This window comes from Salvelinus fontinalis, chromosome 26 (assembly GCF_029448725.1).
Source record: "Salvelinus fontinalis isolate EN_2023a chromosome 26, ASM2944872v1, whole genome shotgun sequence".
NCBI lineage: Eukaryota > Metazoa > Chordata > Actinopteri > Salmoniformes > Salmonidae > Salvelinus > Salvelinus fontinalis.
The window spans coordinates 32,668,270-32,680,598 of record NC_074690.1 but is presented as its reverse complement, the minus strand read 5'-3'; the positions used below and the strand labels follow the sequence as shown (position 1 = coordinate 32,680,598).

The window sequence follows — 12,329 nt, the reverse complement described above, 5'->3', positions numbered from 1 at the left end:
GTATGGAGACAGGGACAGTGGAGGAAGCTAAACTGTTAGCAGCACACTGGTGTCGTTTACACTTACGTTTTTCCATGAGCAGTGGCCCCATACAATCTTATTAAAGGTAGACTCCGCGATATGACGAACATGCAGAAAGTAAACAGCATAGTGGGTCCATTTCTGCAACAACTAAGAGCTTTGAAGTGCGAGGCTCAACTTCGCTATTTTGGTCCCCTGGTTCCACACTGAAACAGTGTGAAGCAAACCCATACAAAATGCATAGATACTGTGTGTGACGGTGTGAGAACTAAGTTTTGCAACTCGATCATGTCAATATCGGCGGTTCTGCTCGTAACGCTATTTTGCTGAGTCTACCTTTAACTTCCTGGTGTGGCTTTTTCGCCTTTATCCAGATTATTCATCAGGTCCAGCTGAAATGATAATATAATGACAGAGCTGCATTTTCCCTTTTCCTGTTTTTCTTTAGTAGTGGCAACTCCTGTTGTGAGAATGAGTATGAGTCTATTGAATGCCATAATAATAGCCCACATTGAAATGAATGACATATTTCACAGACCCATATATTATACACTGTGTTTAGATGAATCTTGCAATCTGTAGGCTATTTGACAGTCCCTGTTATCACTATCAATATCCAGCTACCAGCTCCTGCCTTTAGGGGCCCTATTCTTCATAGACAAATCCTATAGAAAACGGCTGAAAGCACCAGACACCAGTCCCTTCCTGCCTTTTGCATGATCCGCGCCAGGCTTTAGGGTGGCCCATTGAAAGCCAGCTGTTGCAGAGCGGGGAGCCGGCCCAACGTTTCTCCTCGTATTTTTTGGTTTAGGAGTCCGACTGGCGCTGGCAGATCGGTGTGTGATTGGAGCAGCGCAGAGATTGCCTGGAGCACAAGCCCGACGCACAGACACAGGCCCCCGAACTATAGTCGCATTGTAGACTGTTTCGGCATTGAATTGGCGACTTTCCGAAAGGCTTGACATCATCGGAATACGACTGCATGTTTTATTTTTAGGATATGTGATAATATGCTTCTCATTCGCCTCTTTTAGGCTACAATAACATTGGAGCCGTGCAGTTTTTGAATTCATTGTGTCCAATCGAAGGGAAAATGTGGATGCGTGCGAGGGGGATATGGGAAAAAAACTATTGATTAATAGTTCCGAACAGCATCTCGCTAAGGAACAGTTTGTCCGGTCCTTGGGGACGCATGGACTTGGAGAGAGAGATACCTGCCACAAGAAACAACACGATCTGTCCCTCGTAATTGGAGCATGCATCGGAACCACGGACGTCTTTGTGTTGCCCGCTGCGTATTCCGAGTTTGAGGGGGGCCTCTAGCCTGCTAAAGGGTTGACCACTCTCTCCGTGTTCCTTCAATGCCAAACCGAAATATTCGTCAAACACCATTTGGGACTGTTCACCTCAAATGTAAGTATTCAAACATTGGCAGAGCATTCCATCATCGCGCCTGTACGCTTGTGAGCCTGTTTGTGAGAAAGGTGGGAGTTTTTAGAGGCTGAGTTGAGAAAATAGACACTTCATTCCTTACGATATCGGTGTGGTACAAGTCACTAACTGACATTTTACCGAATTTCACTCCATTTTTAAAACACTTACAGATTGCTTGTTATTGACATCGCTTGAAAATAAACCAGTCTCTGTGAAAATGAGGTCTGTCTGCTACTGCATTCTATAACATACCAGCCTAAAGATTGTACATTCTGAATAAATGAAATAATTGCATTTTACCAGACATCAGTGGTTCTCACATTAAGCGACTCCGGGCCATGGGTTATATATATATAAAAAAGTTGCATGAGGCTTATCCAGATGTGGTTTCTTCAACGGCCATCGTTGCTCTGAATTTGATTCAATTCAAACTATGAATGAGAAAAAAATATATAGGCTAGTTATACAATGACATGCAATTAATTAATGGATGGATAAGAGGGCTACTAACTGAAATATAGTATTATGTGTTTTATTATGTCTGTCTCGAAATGAGGCGTTCTTGTTCTCTCGGTTGTGATCATTAGAATATATCTCACCTGTGATGCTGAGGTGTTGGGTGAGTCACTGTAAAAGAGACAGTAGCATAGTCACCTTGGATTTGAAAGAAAATGACAAATTATGTGCATTATGGTGGCTTGGCTATAATTATTTTTCTAGGTAACACGCTTTCAATTACAGAAGTGCAGTGACACTGTCAAATAAATGTAACATCGCCCATTACATGTAATCCTGTGGACACAAGGACCTAAGTCAGGTGCTGCCTTCATCGACCTCTCCACTCCACGGCTGTAACATGAGATAATTTCACAGAACATGTATAATTCACAGATATCTAAGCCAACCATGTGTGATGACATGCACACACACGCCAGTGCCTTATCTTATTGCCCCTGAGAGCTCAGCATCTCAGGGCTTGTAAGTAAGTGTTTCACTGTAAGGTCTACACCCGTTGTATTCGGCACATGTGACAAAAAACAATATTTGATGTGCTGCCGTGAATAGAGAGAGGCCTAGGCTACTAAAGGCATCAAATACAGCATTCGTTTAAGGGACAGGTCGAAATTTAGAGGGGAGGGGGGGCTGGCCCAACTCAAGGTGTCATAAAAAAAATTCACCCCCCCAACATTACAAATATTTTCACATGATCCTCCCCTTGTACGGTAAAATAAATTGCACACCCTCCCCTCATAGAATTAACTCAAAATATTGTTTACTACTGCAAATAACAATAACTGTGGCGACCCTGTTTATAACCCTGAATATTGACTTTGCCACATCAGTATGCACGGAGGAGTTCACCCTCCCTGCCTGTTTCATCACACTACGATCAGAGCTGGCTGCAGTCAATTATCAGCTGGGGGGAAATCAGATTTTCAACATTTTGATGCCATATTTATAATTGTATAGAATATATGCAACACGTTTTCCACCAACAGGTTTATGTGCCAATGCACTACACAACCAATGTACAAAGCATACCGATGTTGGGCACTTCAATATAATGTTTTACTTGTTCAACACCACAATACGTAGACAATTCCAATCACGACAAACATAACATTTATCTCTCCCTGCCTTGTAGGCTTATCCAGTATCGAAGGCTTAGTTTGACAATCTCCGAGTGTCATTAAACTTTTTGGTGTTCCGTAACAGATGTCTCTTTCCATTCACCAAATGGCCACTGCACATTTTGGATTTTTTATTCAATTATTTAACCTTGATTTAACTAAGAAAGTCAGTTAAGAACAAATTCTTATTTACAATGACAGCCTGCACCGGCCTAACCCCAACGACACTGGGCAAATTGTGCGCCGCCCTATGGGACTCCCAATCACGGCCGGGTGAGTTACAACCTGGAATCGATCCAGGGTCTGTAGTGACGCCTCTAGCACTGAGATGCAGTGCCTTAGACCACTGCGCCACTCGGCTTGATTTTATTTGTCAGTAGTTAAACTTTTTTTTTTTTTAAGTCATCTGTATTGAACAATAAAGTCGGGAACTTAATTCCATTGTGGTCCATTTTTATACATATATACATATACAATTACAGAGATGCAGACGACAAAATGCTCAACCTCCAGATGAGTATGAGGGGGGATTTTAGGTACGATTCTTACAAGCTTGTTTTGGCTGGCCTGTAGCTTATTCTTTGGATGTTTGAGGCTGCTGGTGAACCATGATGTGCAGGCATAATCAAAGTGACATTGGACTAGCGCACTTGCTAGAGTCTTTAGGGTGTCTATAGCTGGGTTTCCATCCAATTTTGACAGATTTTAATATTCTAAAATCTGCATAGAAACAATATATATGCGCAAGAAAATAGCCGCACGGTAGGATAATTGTATTGTCCCTAAATAAAGATCAATAGCAGAGCTTTTTTAGCCATGTCTTCGCTGTTCTTTCATGCGCAATGATGTGACTTTTATGTGTGGTATGATTGCTAGTTAGCCTATTGCACATCTGGACAAATTATCTACCAACCACTATTGTCACTATGAATGATGGATAGACAGGTAGACTATACTGACCTGTGGTATAGTAAAAGTTAGCGCTTGGAAAAGCGTAGTTTATAAATTATTGGTATAATAAACTATATATAACAGAGGTGATGCAGTAGCTTACCTGTAGACACAACACTCAACTCACTACAGGGAGTAAATGTTGTTTGTGTTGGCCTATTCCATTTTCTACACTGGTGATGTGGCCTATTTAACTTAGTCAAATCATAATGGGGAATGCACTTGAAAATATAAGCATTTTTAACAAGGTTATTTGATAAAATACTGGAATGGCCTATACGTGATGTTAAAATCGAAATCCTGTCTAATTTGTTTTCAGTACCGGTCTAGAAACCGCAGGAGCATCATTTACTCATGTCAGAGTTGGGATGGGGAATTCACTGGGACAAATGTCCCATTGCCCCCCTTCTCCCTACTCCTCCGCTCCCCCGCCCCAGACGCTATCTCTGTATGTTGGTCCATTTGTCCAGGCCCGGGGTCTCCAGGGGAAGTGCCATCTCATCTCACATCAGCTCGAGTGCAAATGGCTTCAAAGTATGCTAGTGTGATTTCTCGTGGTTTTTCATGACTATCAATTTACATATCAAAGTGGCTGCATTTCAATGGCAAGAACTTGAGCTACCTTCCCCCAACCAGGTTTGTCCGGAGAGGGGATGGGTGGTGGTGTGCTATAGAATAAAAATGGTGTTGTTTATTGCAGACAACTGTACAACATCAATATTTTGTGTGTGTGTGTTCTTGTGTTGGATTGCAAATGCATATTTAGTTAGGATTGACAGAGTTGGTAGGCCGCCATAATTCAATCCAAAATCCCCAAAGTAAGTAGCAAAAATAGAAAACTACTCGTTGCCGTGTTCACTTGGGGATTTTGGTAGGAGCTTATTTAAATATGTTGACTTGTGATTAATTTTTACAAAAATGTTAAAACTAGAACATGATTTAAATTAAATTAATTTAAACCTTTACAGCTCACTTTTAGTTTGCTATTGATCCACATAATAAAAGTATAAAGTAGGGTTATACTTGGGATGAACACCAGAACCCCTCCCCTCAGCTCTTTTATAAAGATACCTCAAGGTGTAACTGCACAATAGGCCTACATGCTTTAAGTGGCATGTTGTGTCATTAGTTTTGTAAAAAAATATATAATTATAATAATTCAAGCTAAAAGGGCAATAGATTTATATTTCAGGGCTGCTGTGTAACGAAACACAGTTTTTGTTAATTACACATTTTACTGTAAATCAATACAGATTTCTGGATGCCTCTTCAAGAGCTTTGTGTAAAGCACTGTTTTGAGCAACCAATGGCCTCTAATGTTTCTCTGTTAAAGAGATAATGTTTATTTTCAATGCAATGCAGCTGTTGCTCTTCTGTGAAAGAATGCCTTGCTGAGTGTTTTCTTGCTGTGTTTATTTAAAAAAAATGTTTCTTTAATATCTTATCAAACATTACCTAATAGGGATGTCGAACACAATTCAATTGGTAAGAATCAGCATGCACACACATACACACATACACCTCCTCACAAATGGATAACAATATATGACAGTCAAGAAAGAGGAAAGCCTCTTCCCCTCCCTCATTCTTTCCATTTTCTTTCTATTTCTTCTGGAATTTACATAGCTTAAACCCATTATTTGCAGCTCAGGTTGCTATAAATAAGGGTGGCCTATAGAGGAAGGAAGGTCCTAAAAATGGACCCAACTCGTGTATCAAATCGAATATAGGATTCTCTCAGCTACCGCACGGCGAGCGGTGCCGATGCACCAGGTCTGGAACCAACAGGACCCTGAACAGCTTCTACCTCCAAGCTATAAGACTTGTAAATATATAGTAAGTCTCAGTAGCTATTTTGTTAACAATTTAACTATCTGCATTGACCATTTTCTTGCACTAACTTTTATGTCTCATCACATATGCTGCTGCTACTCTTTATTATCTGTCACTTTATTCGTAGTTATACTGAACAAAAAACAAACAACATGCAACAATTTCAAAGATGGGTGGGCCTATGCCTGGCAGCCAGGCCCACCCACTGAGGAGCCAAGCCTCGCCAATCAGAATGGCTTTTTCCTCACAATAGGGCTTTATTACAGACAGAAATACCCCGACACACACACACACACACAACGCTCAGACAAACGCGCAGGTGAAGTAGCCGGATGTGGAGGTCCTGGGCTGGCGTGGTTACGCGTGGTTTGTGGTTGTGAGGCCAGTTGGACATACTGCCAAATTCTCTGAAACCAAGTTGGAGGCAGCTTGTCATAGAGAAATTAACCTTCAATTCTCTGGCAACAGCTCTGGTGGACATTCCTGCAGTCAGCATGCCAATTTCATGCTCCCTCAAAACTTGAGACATCTGTAGCATTGTGTTGTGTGACAAACCTGCACATTTTAAAGTGGCCTTTTATTGTCCCCAGCACAAGGTGCACCTGTGTAATGATCATGCTGTTTAATCAGCTTCTTGATATGCCACACCTGTCAGGTCGATGGATTATCTTGGCAAAGGAGAAATGCTCAACAACAGGATTTAAACTAATTTGTGCACAGCATTTGAGAGTAATAAGCTTTTTGTGCGTAAGTAGGATTTTTGTGATTTTTTTATTTCAGTTCATGAAACATGGTACTTTACATGTTGCGCTTATATTTTTGTTCAGTGTTTATGTACATACCTACCTCAGTTACCTCGTACCCCTGCATATCGACTCGGTACTGGTAACCCGTGTATACAGCCAAGTTGCTCATTGTGTTTTTATTACTTTTATTATTACATGTTTTACTTTTTCTATTATTTCTCCATTTTCTTTCTCTCTATTGTTGGGGAGGGCCTGTAAGTAAGCATTTCACTGTTAGTCTACACCTGTTGTTTACGAAGCATGTGACAAGTACAGTTTGATTTGATTGATAGGTCCTCAATCTGCAGTTGCTACAACCATTTTTTTCACGTATAAATGAATGATATGTACCCATTGATTCATGAAGAATATAATGTATAAATGCATCATTAGCTTAGTTCAATTGTCGTACCCCATCAGTACCCAAAATATAAGCTTGTTTTACTCCAATGTTTGTAAACCAAGGTAAATGTGAAGAAACACTATATACAGTGCCTTCAGAAGTATTCACACCACTTGACTTTTTACACATTTTGTTGTGTTAGACTGAAATTAAAATTGATTAAATTGAGACTGTGTTACTAGCCTACACACAACACCCCATAATATCAAAGTGGAATTATATATATATATATTTTTTTGAAAACAAATTAATTAAAATGAAAAGCTGAAAAGTCTTGGGTCAATAAGTATTCAACCTGTTTGTTATGGCAAGCCTAAATCAGTTCAGGAATAAAAATGTGCTTATCAGGTCACATATGGACTCACTCTGTGTGCAATAATAGTGTTCAACATGATTTTTGAATGACTACTTCATCTCTGTACCCCACACAATTATCTGTAAGGTCCCTCAGTCGAGCAGTGAATTTCAAACACAGATTCAACCACAAACACCAGAGAGGTTTTCCAATGTCTCGCAAAGAAGGGCACCGATTGGTAGATGGATTAAAAAAGAAAATGCAGACTTTAAATATCCCTTTGAGCATGGTGAAGTTATTAATTACACTTTTGATGGTGTATCAATACATCCAGTCACTACAAAGATGCAGGCTTCCTAACTCAGTTGCCGGAGATGAAAGAAACCGCTCAGGGATTTCCCAATGGTGACTTTTTAAAACAGTTAAAGTTTAATGGCTGTGATAGAAGAAAACTGAGGATGGATCAACAACATTGTAGTTAATCCACAATACTCACCTAAATGACAGCCGGAAAAGATGGAAGCCTGTCAGAATCAAAATATGCATCATTTTTGCATTAAGGCACTAAAGTAAAACTGCAAAAAATGTGGCAAAGAAAATACTTTGTCCTGAATGTAAAGTGTTATGTTTGGGGCAAATCCAACACAATACATGGAATAGAGCTAAGCACAGGCAAAATCCTAGAGGAAAAACAGGTTCGGTCTGCTTTCCAACAGACACTGGGAGACAAATTCACCTTTCAGCAGGACAATAACCTAAAACACATGGCCAAATATACACTGGAGTTGCTTACCAAGATGACATTAAATGTATGGCTGTCTAGCAATGATGAACTACCAACTTGACAGAGTTTGAAGCATATAAAAAAAGTCTCTTAGAGACTTACCGAGGGATTCAAAACTGTAATTGCTGCCAAAGGGGATTTCTAACAGGTATGAATGCATTCTGAAGACACTGTAGCCTCAACATGGTTAAAACTATACTTTTTATATCATGTGTGGTCAGTCCTTGCTTCCATCCTTGCAGCCATAGATCTGTCTATGAATTTGAGAGTGGTTAGCTTTTTACAGAAACAGGGGCGGGGATTTCAATTTATTGTTTCAACTGCTGATTGCCAGTTTAATAGCGAAGAAACCTTGCTGTCCCAAATGGCACCATATTCTCTATATTATACTCTATATTATACTACTTTTGACCAGGGCCTATAGACCTCTGGTCAAAAGTAAATTAAACTCAGCAAAAAAAGAAACAGCCCTTTTTCAGGACCCTGTCTTTCAAAGATAATTTGTAGAAATCCAAATAACTTCACAGATTTTAATTATAAAGGGTTTAAAACTGTTTCCCATGCCTGATCAATGAACCATAAACAATTAATGAACATGCACCTGTGGAACGGTCGTTAAGACACTGACAGCTTACAGACGGTAGGCAATTAAGGTCACAGTTATGGAAATATAGGACACTAAAGAGGCCTTTCTACGAACAGCTGATTGCCCTCACAGTGGTAGATCACGTGTAACAACACCTGCACAGGATCGGTACATCCGAACATCACACCTGCGGGACAGGTACAGGATGGTAACAACAACTGCCCGAGTTACACCAGGAACGCACAATCCTTCCATCAGTGTTCAGACTGTCCACAATAGGCTGAGAGAGGCTGGACTGAGGGGTTGTAGGCTTGTTGTAAGTGAAGTCCTCACCAGACATCAACGGCAACAACGTCACCTATGGGCACAAACCCACCGTCGCTGGGCCAGACAGGACTGGCAAAAAGTGCTCTTCATTGACGAGTCGCGGTTTTGTCTCACCAGGCGTGATGGTTGGATTCAGGTTTTTCGTCAAAGGAATGAGCATTACACCGAGGCCTGTGGAGCGGGATCGATTTGGAGGTGGAGGGTCCGTCATGGTCTGGAGCGGTGTGTCACAGCATCATCGGACTGAGCTTGTTGTCATTGCAGGCAATCTCAACGCTGTGCGTTATAGGGAAGACATCCTCCTCCCTCATGTGGTACCCTTCCTGCATGCTCATCCATACATGACCCTCCAGCATGACAATGCCACCAGCTATACTGCTGGTTCTGTGCGTGATTTCCTGCAAGACAGGAATGTCAGTGTTCTGCCATAGCCAGCAAAGAGAACGGATCTCAATCCCATTGAGCACCTGTTGGATCTGAGGGTGAGGGCTAGGGCCATTCCCCCCAGAAATGTCCGGGAACTTTCAGGTGCCTTGGTGGGAGAGTGGGGTAACATCTCAAAGCAAGAACTGGCAAATCTGGTACAGTCCATGAGGAGGAGATGCACTACAGTACTTAATGCAGCTGGTGGCCACACCAGATACTGACTGTTGCTTTTGATTTTGACCCCCCTTTGTTCAGGGACACATTATTCCATTTCTGTTAGTCACATGTCTTTGGAACTTGTTCAGTTTGTGTCTCAGTTGTTGAATCTTGTTATGTTCATACAAATATTTACACATGTTAAGTTTGCTGAAAATAAATGTAGTTGACAGTGATAGGACGTTTCTTTTTTTGCTGAGTTTATATTAGAGGTTGACCGATTAATTGGCATGGCCGAATAATTAGGGCCGATTTCAAGTTTTCATAACAATCGGTAGTCGGACATTTTGGACGCTGATTATAGATTATGATTACATTGCTATCCATGAGGAAACGGCGTGGCAGGCTGACCACCTGTTACGCGAGTGCAGCATCAGAAGGACCTTGTGGCTGCAATGAGCCAAGTTAAGTTGCTAGCTAGCATTAAACTTATCTTAAAAAACAATCAATCTTCCCGTAATGACTAGTTAACTACACATGGTTGATGATATAACTAGGTTAACTAGCTTGTCCTGCGTTGCATATAATCAAAGCGGTGCCTGTTAATTTATCATGGAATCACAGCTTTATTCAACTTCGCGAAAAAAACACTTTCGTTGCACAAATGTACCTAACCATAAACATCAATGTCTTTCTTGAAATCAATACACAGAAGTATATTTTTTTTAACCTGCATATTTAGTTAAAATAAATGTATATTAGCAGGCAATATTAACTAGGGAAATTGTGTCACTGTTCTTGCGTTCAGTGCAAGCAGAGTCAGGGTATATGCAACAGTTTAGGCTGCCTGGCTTGTTGCGAACTGTGTTTCTTCTTAACCAAGACCGTAATACATTTTCCAGAATTTTACTTAATTATGACATAACATTGAAGGTTGTGCAATGTTACAGCAATATTTAGACTTAGGGTTGCCACCCTTTCGACAAAATACAGAATGGCTCCGTATTTTACTGAAAGAATAAACGTTTTGTTTTCGAAATGATAGTTTCCGGATTTGACCATATTAATGTATTTCTGTGTGTTTATTATATGTAAGTCTATGATTTGAAATTTGATAGAGCAGTCTGACTGAGCGGTGGTAGGCAGCAGACGGCTCGTAAGCATTCATTCAAACAGCACTTTACTGCGTATGCCAGCAGCTGTTAGCAATGCTTGAAGCACAGCGCTGTTTGACTTCAAGCCTATCAACTCCCGAGATTAGGCTGGCAATACTATAGTGCCTATAAGAACATCCAATAGTCAAAGGTATTTGAAATAGAAATGGTATAGAGAGAAATAGTTGATGCGTCATAATTCCTATATTAACTACAACCTAAAACTTCTTAACTGGGAATATTGAAGAACTGGGAATATTGAACCACCAGCTTTCATATGTTCTCATGTTCTGAGCAAGGAACCTAAACGTTGGCTTTTTTACATGGCACATATTGCACTTTTACTTTCTTCTCCAACACTGTGTTTTTGCATTATTTAAACCAAATTGAACATGTTTCATAATTTATTTGAGACTAAATCGATTTTTTTTTTGATATTATATTAAGTTAACATAAAAGGGTTCATTGTTCATTCAGTATTGTTGTAATTGTCATTATTACAAATATATATAAAAATCAGACGATTAATTGGTATCGGATTCTTTTGGTCCTCCAATAATCAGTATCGGCGTTGAAAATCCTAATCGGTCGACCTCTAGTTTATATAGGGAATAGCAAGCCATTTGGTACGCAACTCCAGAGGCAGTGGATGTAAATGCCAGGGGTGGCGTATAAAGCGGTGCGTCTGTTTAGGGGTCAGTGGCCCTGATCATCCTGCCTCCCGGTCGTAAAGTGAACGCAGTACTCCACACACACACACACACAGAGAGAGAGAGAGAGACTCACCTGCCATCTTCAATCACAAGGGGCCGGTTTGACAGCTGTCTTGTTATGTTTCTCTGACACAGTCACTGTCAAAAGCTAGGAACAAACAGATGGAGACTGAGCTAACGGGAGGAAATGAAGGCGACAGGGGTGTGAGGAAGAGGAGGAAGATGGGTTTGTTTGATCAGTATTTAGTCTTAATCGCGAATGCCCATCATAGCTTTTTCATCATCCGTCTTCCTCCTTTTTATATCCACTTAGATAAATGGACTGAGACTGGAACAAATTGCATTGTGTTAGGTTAGCTGACCAATTCGATTTAATGTATTCCTTTGGTATTTCTATTGAGAACAGGGCATCGGAAAGGGTCAAAATCTCCCTCACCACCCTCTGTGCTTTAAATGACAGTTAACTTTCCCCCACTGCTTCTTAAATGGATGTTTAATGATATGTTGAGGCCCTGGAGCTGAGCTATAGAGCAAATCAGTCCTGGATATGTTCACACCAAACAGCTCCCTCCTTACTTCCCCTCCCTAGTCCTTTCAATACGGAACGCTTTCCCCACTGTTAAGAAAGCAAACCCCCTTGGTGTTGTTGAAGTCCTCGTCTTCCAGAGGGGAGCGGAGGGGCTGGTCGTTTTTTGAGTGATGGATGATTTTTGGGTCCGTGTTTAACCCTTTGGAGTGTGTAAAGCTGTCCCAGTGGGATACGTGTCGCTGGGGTGTGATGGATGGGCAGGTGTCCAGAGGCTCCACCTATCAAGAGATTAACAATGACC

At 40.9% G+C, this 12,329-nt stretch overlaps 1 protein-coding gene across 8 annotated transcripts in view; it reads left to right on the top strand.

Moving 5' to 3' along the window:
• The first annotated feature begins 771 nt into the window (after positions 1-771).
• The window catches only part of LOC129824131 (adhesion G protein-coupled receptor L2-like), a 110,065-nt gene continuing 98,507 nt past the window's right edge, over positions 772-12,329 (top strand). For 3 of the 8 annotated variants that reach the window (XM_055883504.1, XM_055883500.1, XM_055883501.1), the window contains exon 1: positions 773-1,434. The gene's annotated coding sequence lies outside the window, so the exon portion shown is untranslated. Of the gene's footprint in view, positions 1,435-12,329 lie in introns of all 8 variants that reach the window. The other 5 variants (XM_055883498.1, XM_055883497.1, XM_055883496.1 and 2 more) reach the window with 3 other exon arrangements.